Source organism: Glossina fuscipes, unplaced genomic scaffold (genome assembly GCF_014805625.2).
Source record: "Glossina fuscipes isolate IAEA_lab_2018 unplaced genomic scaffold, Yale_Gfus_2 28, whole genome shotgun sequence".
NCBI lineage: Eukaryota > Metazoa > Arthropoda > Insecta > Diptera > Glossinidae > Glossina > Glossina fuscipes.
In genome coordinates this window covers 15,496,357-15,508,385 of record NW_023998423.1, presented here as the reverse complement: position 1 = coordinate 15,508,385, position 12,029 = coordinate 15,496,357, and positions in this window count along the sequence as shown.

Sequence of the window (12,029 nt, the reverse complement as noted above, 5' to 3'; positions counted from 1 at the left end):
ACAACTCTTAAGCAATAATTAAACCTCAAGTATTGATGGACTTTCAAAAAACCAGCTCTCTCTCAGCTGCAAAAACAGGTCATTAAGTTTTATCGTCTATAGCTCGAATGGGTCGATTCCATTACTGTTTTCGTTTTTTTTCTATGTTTTATTTAGTTTAAAAATCCTGCTCAGATTCTATTGAAATACTTGTCTCTCTTAATTTGTCTAGCTTGTCCTCAGTTTTGACGGCTATATTCTCCTTTTAACTGCCGAGTCTTCATACTTCTATATGGTTGACTTTAAATTATACTTTACTGCCTGTCCATTAATTCTCTCGGTTACTTCTCTATTGGTTTCAATTAGGGTCTATATGACATCCATGGGGACGATTCGTTTTTGGAGTGCTTTCGCTCGGTTTGATTTGTTTTCCATTGCTTTCAATAATCGATTCTGTCTTTTGATTGTTCGTTCATTCTTTCCGCAGTTTGTTCCTCTGTCGCCTTGCTCTTGTATTATTATCATTGCCCGTTTTACTTCCATTTAATTCTCATATTTTACTCTCTATCAATATTTCGGTTTTGGCAATCTTAAAATCTATTTATCCGGGAACTTCTTGATTTTTCTGCGGATAGGTACTATAGTCTTCTGACTGTTTTCTCACTTGGTTAGTGGATATTCATAAGGCAGCATTTTAAGTTCCGAACTGAAGGACTGATTGAGAGTAATGTGGAGGAACTTTTTTCAATTCATTCATTAGCTCTACAGCTCTCCGATCAGACAAGCAAATAAAACGTTACACATCCTTTAATGATTCTTTTGGCCAATATAGAAATGGAAAAGTGTTGACTCATATTTGTTTCTTTTGTTATTGGGGGATTATATTAAAGGGAAAGCTTAGAAAAGTTTCTAATGAGTTTCTCTCAGGTGCGTATATTTTTTTTATATAAATTAATTACACTTATAATTGTCGCAGGTTAGCTTAGGTTTCATTTCATTTGTGTTAGCAATAGAAATATATATTTTCTAATGCGTTGAAACTGCTCCGCCTTCATTAAGTGCACTTTCCTTTAATTTAAAATACAATTCTATCGTTAGATGTTGTGTTTAGCATAAGTTTCGAAAAAAAATAAATAAATTAATAAAAAAAAATATAAAAAAAACTTCTGGTCGCATAGAGTCACACATAAGCAGCGAGTACATGGAGAAAGCACTTGTCCCAGGTAGACCGAACAATTTGCGATAATTGTAAAAGTTTAATACGAACTGCTCTACTATTCCATAACTTTAATTACTATTACCATATATATATATATATATATGAAGATACATTTGTAGGTATGTGTGTGTGTCTTTATGCAATTCATTGTATATTAAACATATTAACACAGTTCCGTTATCGTTGCAAAGTTTGTCGTCGTGACTGTTACACTTACAGATTTTAAATTTAATGCATTACGGCTGAGGTGTCACATAAGTTCAACTTATGTTTACGATGTTGATACGGCAGCAGCGGTGACTGCTTGGTTGCGGTGGCTTTAGTCGAGAAAATATGTTATAGCCTCACGTACCTAAATATATAGGTATTTAAAAAGCACACACACACACACACACACACGTATACATATCGATTATTTTTTTCTTTTTTTTGCCTTTCTCTTTTGACTCTATTTTCTTCTCCTTTTTTTTTTTTTTTTTTTTTTTTTTTGTTTTTAATTTTCTTTTTGTCTTCATTGCTATACTGTATGCTATGCTTTAAGCAGCACTTGTATATTTCCATTGCAAATGTTTTTGAGTGTGTAATTACAAAAAAAAAAAAAAAAAAAACAACAAAAATCGACACAAACACATATGCATGAAAAATGTACAGACAAAAAACTATCGTCAGAGAAAAATTTTACAGATACCTGAACATGCATAAGCTCACAAACGTAAACGCATACGTATGCATTTTTTCCTTCTCAGGTTCGGATAGGAGATAGATGAATGTGCGAATATGTAATTGTATACACACCTGTGTCTGTGTATGTATATATATATATATATATATATATATACGTATATGGAGGTATGCATTTGTATTATGAGTAGAATAAGAAACGATTTGCAAGTGTGTTGAGATATTCAACATATGTACGTTTACATTTATTTCTTGTAACAAATGCACTTGTGCATGTATGAGTGGATTTTTTCATTTCTGTGTCTATGCTATGGTATTTGGCTTATTTACAATTTTATTAGAATGAAAAAAAAAAATAAATAAATAAATAAAACCAAACATATATAAAATGTCGGAAAAATTCACTTCATTCATGATTTTGTTTGAGTTTTTTTTTTTTTTTTTTTTTTTTTTTCAAATTTTAGAAGAGACTTTTTTCCGGTTAAGCTTTTGCAGTAAGAAGGGAAAACGCAAATCTCTCTCTTTATAAATAATGATCTACATGGTTGATTTCTTGTACTTAATATTTTAAATTAATGTATATCAAAATAGCGAATGCGTGGAAAGAAGTATGCTAAGCTTTATGCACATTCATTAATCTCATTCATTCATTAATTTTGCTCTTAGTGTTAATACAGAAAAACAGTAAACTTCTTGAAGCTTTTAAAATTTGCACTCAGATTTGTTATTTATTGTTTATTAGAAAATAATTTGAATATTTGCTCTTTAACCAGTTTACCTGCACTTGATGTGCGTACACGTCAATTTAAATTCTCACTTTAATGCGGTCGATGGCTATACACATTGTCTGTCTAAAAATGAAATTTTAATATCCAACAGAAAATTTCAATAAGATGTAACTTACAAGTCATTTAGTGATATGTTGTCTTTACAATACCGGTAAACGTGCTATAAATTGCAAAACAAAGAACAAGTGAAACCAGAATTGCTGGCTACAAAACTAAGCTTACCGTACTTGCCTAAAATTGTCTAATATTTTCCTGCATGTTAATGGCATACGTTTCATGGTAACCTTTGTACGGGGTGCGGAACAATAAATTAAGGTAGTTGGCCCAAATTCGATGCAATTAATTTTCACGCCAACTTTTCTTATAAGAGAAATTTGTAACAAATAGACCTACATAGTCCCAATTCTGAATTTCTGAGTTAAATTACTATTATAGAACAATTTGAACAATGAAGTCATGAAAATTACCCCTTCCTAGCATACGAAGATTTAGTTTTCGTAGTAAAGGCCATATGAGAGCGGGGGAGAGGTGACATACAAAATATTGTGCACATTAATTAGAAATACCGAAATATTATTACTAAGCAATTTGCAAATTGTAGATATTTAGCAAAATCAAATTGGACCGATCCAATGCATTTCGACCGTCAACGTACCCAGGCTGAGCACCGGAATACATGAATGGAAGATACATGGACAGTTGTACAAATGGAAGGAGGGATAGATGAACGTAGGAGCAGACGGATGGATGGACAGACGGATGGATGGACCAGATAGACAGAGGGACGTCCCGGACGCATGGCTAAGAGAGTTTAATAAAAAGTTGGTCCGTCTTAAGCTCTACACACACACACACACACCTATAAGGTCAACATAGTTTGTACCACAAGTAGTGTGCGCAATAATCGGGTGAAATTCCACAAAGTGTAGCTGCAAAACCTACACAACTTTTCGGCAATCATTTTTGCAACTTAACACCAGCTGCAGCACAACAAAATGCAAATCCTTTGTGAAGATGTTCTGCTTACTCAAGAAATGGCTGCATTACTAATAATACTCGGCCAGCAAAACGACACTTTTTGTAGTGCATTGTGTACATTCATTCTGGTATTCAGTTTAAGCTTTGAAAAAATGTTCGCCCATTTCAACAGTGCTTGTTAAAGACTTAAGCTGAAGACTTAGCTTAATTTTTGAAAGTTTCTGCAGAAGATTAAGTGTTATGAGGAATAAAATTTTACGTTAAATTTTTCTTAAATGATCTCTCAAATTGTATCATCTTTGCTAAGACGAACGCTTTCTCTTATATTAAATAACTTATTTTAGTTTGGAGGAGTTTTTCTCTCATACACTTAGTTCATGCTTTAAACTAAAAAGTAAGAAAATTATATCGATTGCCGTGTGCTGTTTTATACCGAATGCCGTTGTCCGTCGTATACTGTCATTAGCTTGTCCTGTTCTACGTTCCAAGTACTTTTACTTAATACCCAGTTGATTCCACTGCTAAGAAAAAACGAGTGCTCTACTTTGTGGAACCCGTCGTCATATTTATTTTAAACATAATACATATTTAGACACATATTTCTATATTTCCTTAAGAGAAAGGCATGGCATAATTTGCAACATGTTATATCTTGTTTATGTTATATGTAATAAGCCGAAATTAAAGAAGTTACTTATGACTCTGTGTAGGCGTGGCCAATTTTTTCTACATTTATACAAGTGTTGCAACACCAGCGACAACTAAAATTGCTTTTATTTTAGCAAACAGGGATTATTTCAGATTAGTTTGTGCTGTTCCCGTGACCTTCGACCGATTTGTCCCATTTTCTGCAACGACTTGTGTACAAGAACCTCTAATGTTTTTGTGCAAATTTGAAGCCACTGGGTTTAATTTTGCGATTGGCAGGATTTTGTACAAGAGGACAGACAGACAGACAGGCAGACAGACATGCTCAACTCGATTTACAATTTGAGGCTGATCAAGAATAAATGTAGGCTATAGGGTATCTGCAGCTTCCTTCTGGGAGTTGAAAACGTTTTGACAAAATGAATATACCCCTAATCCTTCGATTTAATGATTGATTGGTTAAACCTGGTTTAATCTTTTGTTCATTTACGATAACGTGAAAACAACAACTAGAGTTTAACTAATTGCCTAGAGTTTAATCCCTCACTGTACAACTGTCCGTAAGTATTTCGTGTGCTTTAATTTAAGACAAATGGATTAGTGTTTCAAGTAAAACATGACCTATTTAACCGCGTTTTTTATGCAGCGCTTTTTTAGCTTTTCAGTATTGTTTTAGATGATTTTCTTTTCTATAGGATTTCAAAGTAAATATTGCTCACACGATGCATTAGTGTAGTAGTGTTTCCATTTTGTTTAATATAATTGTACTAAAAATAAATATTTCACTTAGTTGAAAAAGAATAAAAAAACGTTTTTTTTTCTTCATTTCATTTTCTTTTTAATTCTATTTAAAAAAAAACGAAATTCGCTTAGTTAAGTATCTGCATAATAAATCACAGCATAACATGTTGAAGTAAATGCCATGCAAGCTATTTTCCTTTCTTCTTATTTTTCAGCGTAACAAAAGTGACTACAATAATTGAAAGCTGCTGTGTTGATATATATATATATATAGATATATATATATGTTATGCATACAAGCATAAGAAGAGATTGGCTAGAAACTTTTCAATGAAATGTGAAAAATAATATTGAAAAAAAAAAGAAAAAAAAATTTACTCTATTTCAACGAACATGAAAACATAAAACTGAGAAATAGAGTAGACTTCGTTATCGCCATTCAACGTTTTCATGTGGAATATGTGCTATAAGCAAAGCAAACAAAAAAAAAAAAAAAAAAAAGAGAGAAGAAAAATATAAAAAACAAAAGCTAATCTAAGAAACCAGTGAAGTCCAGTTCCATTTGAAACTTTCACAACACAATAATTAAAATTTTATTAACACATGGTAATGAATAGAAGGCAATGAATAGAGTTCAAGCTGATTGAAGTTCGTCTGCGAGATGTGACAATAAGTTTTGTTTTCTTGTTTTGCTTGACTGCCATTCTTGCCTTGAACTGCTTCTGTTTCGATACTGTTTCCAATAACATTTATACGTAATCCTATGTCTGTACTTTTAATTGTTTATTTTGTTGCTAACGTAAATGCAATCACTACTAATGGACAAACAGACAGATTTGTCATTCCGATGGTAACCCATACCTTAAGAAACTTATATATATTTCCTATCTATTCATTTTGTTAGGTCCATTATCTATGCGAGAACCAGAGTTTTATATATGCATAGACCCAGTGCAATATTAAAGAGGATTTTGATAGCTTGTCGTTATTTCATCTTGAATACGTTATAATTGCTTGCTTTTTGGTGAGATAAAAGAAAACACTGCGATTCGATCTCTAGTGGATGGATGCCGAGCTTCATCATTCGTCTGTAGACTATACATATACAATGCCTGTTGTGGCAAATAAATTCTCTGTGATGAAGTTGGTCGCTTTATAAAGCATACCAAACACATTCTTGGGCATTGGTGTTTGTGCGATTAAAGTTTCAGTTCTTTAGAAGCTGTTGTCCAGTGTGTATCAAAGAGATGGATGTTATACACGGCATTACATGTGGTCCGGTTTCAAATTAGAAAAAAAACGCAGTTGAAGCTTTTGGCTTGGGGTCGAAACGCAATAAGCTATGAGACATCAAGGCAATGGTTTGCGAGAATCCTTCGTACCAAAAATTTTGGTGCTAAAGACTACAAACATACAGAGCTACGTGACAGCTATTGGATGAACAAATCTGAAGAAAGGCGAAAGTCCAGCACAAGTTCAAAAAAAAAACTTGGCATCCAGTAAGGAATAGGTCACTAAGCTATTTCAGTACGATTGTCCATGACAGGAAAGATATGGCAAGAAGGAAAACTGGTTCCACCTGAGATAAATGTAAACAACAGAAATCGAAGAGAGTTCACATCTGCTTACCTAAACGAAGGAAAGCATGGGGTGAACACTTTCAATTACCTAATGCAAAAGCTTGATGAAAATGATACCAAGCCAAACTAGTCAAACGTGGCGGAGGTAAAAGGACTATTTAAGTCCGAACGTGAATTTTCTTAATAACAATGCCGGCCCGAATGTGGCGAAAGCAATCGAGAAAGTGATCAAAACCTGGCTTCTTGCGATTGTTTTAGTTCGATGCAGTCGAAATAAGCGAATCGGCCGTTCACAAAAGTTAAAAATGTGCGAAAAATTATTTCGTCTCGAAACAGTCAAGTCCCCTCATAAGTAGCAAAACATGTAGATAGTGATGGAGGGTAATTTAGTGATTTATCTTTGTAACCAGCAGATAAACTTAAATTTGAATTTTATTAGGAAATAAAAAGTTGTTGTTTGTATACAAATATATGTAGAGACGTCAAACTGATTAACAAGCATCGTTGTGTCTACTGCAGACAGTTAAAACATTGAATGTAAGGCCATAGGCTGAACTCAAAGATTGTTGCTTTTTCCAACCAATACCTCTTGAATAACCGAATATATTACAATCCATCGTTTAGTTTACAAAACTTATTTACCTAAGCTGGCTTAAGGTGATGATGATGATGGGTATCCAAGATTCGTTTGAAGGTAAATCTAAATTTTTTGCATGCTTTTGCGTATTTTTCCGCTTACATTGAAATGCTAGTTGGGATAAAATGCTAGATGACCGAGGGAATTTTTTTCTCTTTTTTTTTTTTTCGTTTTATCAGAACTTTGTTTTGGTTTTGTATTTGTTGGTTATTCAGTTGAATCATCTGGATTGATAGGGAGTATTAGATGACAAACTGCACAACTTTAAGTGCTTTAGCTCGCTTTTTAGTTAATGTATGCATTTAAAAAAGTATTCCTCTGTATATAAAAATTTTACTTATTTAAAGATATCAGGCGATGATGATCGCGTTTAGGATTTAATTTTTATTTAACTAAAATTTATATTCTTTGCCATTTATTAATATAATACTTCAGCCAAAAGAAAAGATCTACTCTTAAGTTTTTGTCAATAAACTACTCAGATCGAACAGTTGAAATAAGCAGCTATTTTAAGAATTAATTCCTCTTAGGTTATTGTTAATGATACAACAAGTCATTGAGGGTTATTTATAGCGAACACGGTACAAAACGTGAACTGACATTGTCTACATTGAACAAAATTAATCTTCTTTTCAAATACCTTATTACTATTCATTCATTCATTTTCATTACATAGGGCTAACAATTATAAATTCTTTCCAAACGAAAGTTTAATTTCCTTGAGCGCCCTGATGCGAAGTGAAGTGCAAAAAATAGAACGGTATGATCCAAATTTTGTATAGTTTTTATGTCAGTCTGCTATTAGCCATCATGTTCTCATTGCGGAGTACTGAAAATGACGTCATTTTATCTTCATAGGAATAGTTTTTTAGGCGAGAGAACACAAAAAAAACTTTGACGCACGGAATCCATATTTTTAAAACTAAGTTAATATACTGAAGTGATTTTGTTGAAAAATTTCGAAAAATGCTGTTTTTCCCCCATAACGACTTTTTTTAAGATAATTCTTTATATGGGAGGCGAACGTAAATATTAGCTTGGGGAAAAAGAAATCCATTATTTTTATATGAACTTCAAAACTTTATTTAACATGCTTCGGATTGTCCGATTTGGGTCAAATATGCACCGTTTTGTTGTATGATTTGTTGCCATTTTAAAGGTAACTTCAAAATGCCTCTCTCATAGAAGTCCTGGTCTCTATTTGCAAAAAACTCTAGTAGTCGATTTTCACAATCCTTCCTAGATTCCAATTTTTTTAACATTAAAGAAATTTTGCAATGCAAGAAAAAGATGATAATCGCTTGGTGCCAAGTCCGGACTGTATGGCGGATGCATTAAAACTTCCCAACCAAGCTCCCGAAGTTTCTGGGGAGTCACTGTAGATGTGTGTGGCCTAACGTTGTCCTGGTGGAACACGACACCTCTCCTGTTGGCCAATTCTGGCCGTTTCTGGTCAATCGCTATCTTTAAACGGTCCAGTTGTTGACAGTAGAGATCAGAATTTAGCGTTTGGCCATATGGAAGCAACTCATAATAAATAATCCCCTTCCAGTCCCACCAAATGCATAGCAAAACCTTCCTGGCCGTTTGAGGTGCTTCACCGCTCTTTGACCACGATCGTTTTCGCACAGGGTTATCGTATGTGATCCATTTCTCATCTCCAGTCACCATCCGTTTAAGAAATGGGTCTATCACATTCCGTTTGGCCAAGGCTTCGCAGATGGAAATTCGATCCGTCATGTTTTTTTCGGTTAATTGGTGTGGCACCCAAACATCGCGCTTCTTTTTGAATCCAGCTTTGTGTAAATGGTTTAAACTGTTTTATGGTCGATTTTTAGCTCCTGGACGATGTTACGACTGCTAACATGCCGGTCGATCATTTCTCCGATTTTATCGACATTTCCGACGACCGGCCTACCTGTGCGAGGTGCATCTTTAACATCAAAAATTCCTGAACGGAATCTACGAAACCAAAACTGCACATAATTGGCTGTTACAGTATCGGAACCATAAACACCATTCACAATTTTAGCCAGGCGGGCTTGCATTTTCGCCTTTGTCAAAGAAAAACTGTAAAATGTACCGAATTTTCTCTTTGTTCACTTCCATTTTTAACACGCTGTAACTCACAACTGAATGCACCAAACAAAAAACAGCAAAAGAATTTTTTTTACTGCGAAATGTCACCTTTCCAACGAGCATAAATATGAAATTGTTTGATCGATACTTTACGAGAAATCTATCAGTGCAGCCATCTACCGAAAAAATAATGGATTTCTTTTTCCCCAAACTAATTCATTTTCAGTAGCAAGAACTGAAAAATTAGTCCATTGTGACTTTAATAAAAAGATACAAGGAAATTAACAAGCGGACAGAAGGACAGCTACGCTTAAATCGACTCACAAAATAATTTGAATCAATCGGTATAATAAAGGGTGGGTCTATCGTAAATCTGTAATTGTACAAAAGTAAAAAAGTATTGTAGGATGTAACAAAAGTGTGTTTTTTAAAAAATACTAAATCAATGGGAAAACAATGGCTCTGGTGGGCAGTGCAATTGAAGTAAATTTAAAACTTAAGTTAAATTTAGAACTTAAAATGAATTTAGTTCGCTTATCTGTCGTTTAAGAAATGCATCGGATATGTAAAAAGTATTGTTTCCTGCGTCTTTGGGGGGTATTTGAATTATATATATATGTTTTTAGACTAAGGTAAATCATGCTTCACTCAACGTATCGAAAATACTTCTCACGAAGTTTTTTCTAAGAAGTTTTTGTAAAGATATTGTCAAAAATTCATATGAAAAGAATGAAAGGTGTGTGTTTGGAATAATCGCGTTTAGAGAATAATGCGTTTAAAGCCATGAAATGTGTTATATTCTTTGATTATAATGCTTAAATAATATAGTTTTTACTTTTGGCTTGCACACGCACAATTACAAATTCCTAACACTGTCTTTCGTAGTGCAACTAATGCTAATTCATTCACTCTTTCCTCGAAGATTATTTGCTTGCACGTGTCGCTTTTGTTGCTCCTGTCAAGGACACGTGTGATTGTGTTTTACATTTTACGTGCTGTAAAATGACAGAGAAAATGTCAAGAAAATTTAAAATTCTACAAACGAATTCATAATTAATAATAGAAATTTAACGCGAAAATTTTAATTTCTTAGCAGAAGCATCGGAAACTTTTGAGCCGACGTCACACTGATACCGAAACACCCGTGGGCTTGGGTGAACATGAATACCTTTTAAAGGAATCGCTGAATGTATGAGAGTAGTTAGAAGTCAATAAACAAGATTTTAGCCAGGGTGGATCCATTTGGCAACAATTTTTCGTACCGCTTGGGGGAAAGCTCGAAATTTCGTTAAGTTAACGAATTTTCTCTTTCCAGAGTCAAACCAACAAATTTGTCTTTCTGATAAATTTACATTGCATCCGTTTCTTAGATTGGTGCACAAATGAACAGCAGTTGTCTGAACCGATGGACGCAGGCATCGAAAGAAGTCGACAGAACGGCAATAAAAGGGAAAAGAGTAGGCAATATGGTAAACGTAGGGGTAAATAGACGCAAAAGGAAATTGCAAAGACACGAATTTACGAAGAGACAACTGATAGGAATGAAAAGAGTGGGAGAGAAAAGGGTAGAGTGATTCCATCGAAAAGCGTCTTGGAATGATAAACAAAAGCTAAAAGTTAGAATAAGGTTTAGTAAAATAATAAATGCGTGGAAATATTTACATTGACTAAGAATCTGATTAAGAAAAATATACAAATAACCGGATCTCGGATACTTACCTTTATATAAATAGTGCAGTCTGCCCTTCAGCCTTGCGTATAAAATTGTTTCAAGAATATTTCTAAAGAATTTCAAATTATTATCGTCGTTAATCTTCTCCTATTATACGAGTCGCTGGCAACTTGTTGCAGCAACATCTCCCTACTTTCATCTCGATTTACTCTCTCGCAGATAAATTTCAGCATCCTTTTCATATTTTTATATATTGTGTGTGCGTTGCAATATAAGTTTCACATAACTGCTTGTGTTTTTATCGTTGTGCATGTATTTGGGGAGCACATATTAAAAAAAAAAAAAAAAAACACTTTATAACAAATTGTACTACAGGTTGCAGACGGAAGATAAATGCGAGAAAATAGGTAAATTTAAAACACCGGCTGAGAAATGACGAACGCATAATAACAAAGAAAACAACAACTATATAAAGTACACACACACACACACATATATATATATATATATATATATATATATATATATATATATATGTTTATGTATCTAGATAAGTACCTATGGACCATGAGATGCAAAACTTTTTGTAAACTATTCAGTTAAGGGCTGGCAGTCTCCGTGTACGGTTCATATTCTCGGATTAATTAAATGTTATAGACTAAGTAAAATAAAATACTTAAAGGCAACTAAGAAAGCAAGTAAATAATAAGAGCAGATATCATCAGAGGAAGTAGCAAAAAAACAAAAAAAAAAAAAAAAAAAAAAAAAACACAAAAGAAAACGATAAGGCGAACAAAGGAAGCTCAATAAATCAGTGTTCTCATAAACAGACATTAGGGAAAAGGAAACAATAATGCGTGCGAATGCTTTTGCAAAAAAAAAATTAAAAGAAAAATATCTTTTAGCAAAACAACACGAATAATATATGCAAAAGGAAAAAAAAAAAACAAAACCCAGAGAAAAAAAGTATGAAAGAAAATCAGTGAAATAAACATAAACCACAGTCTCTAAGTAATACATTTGAACG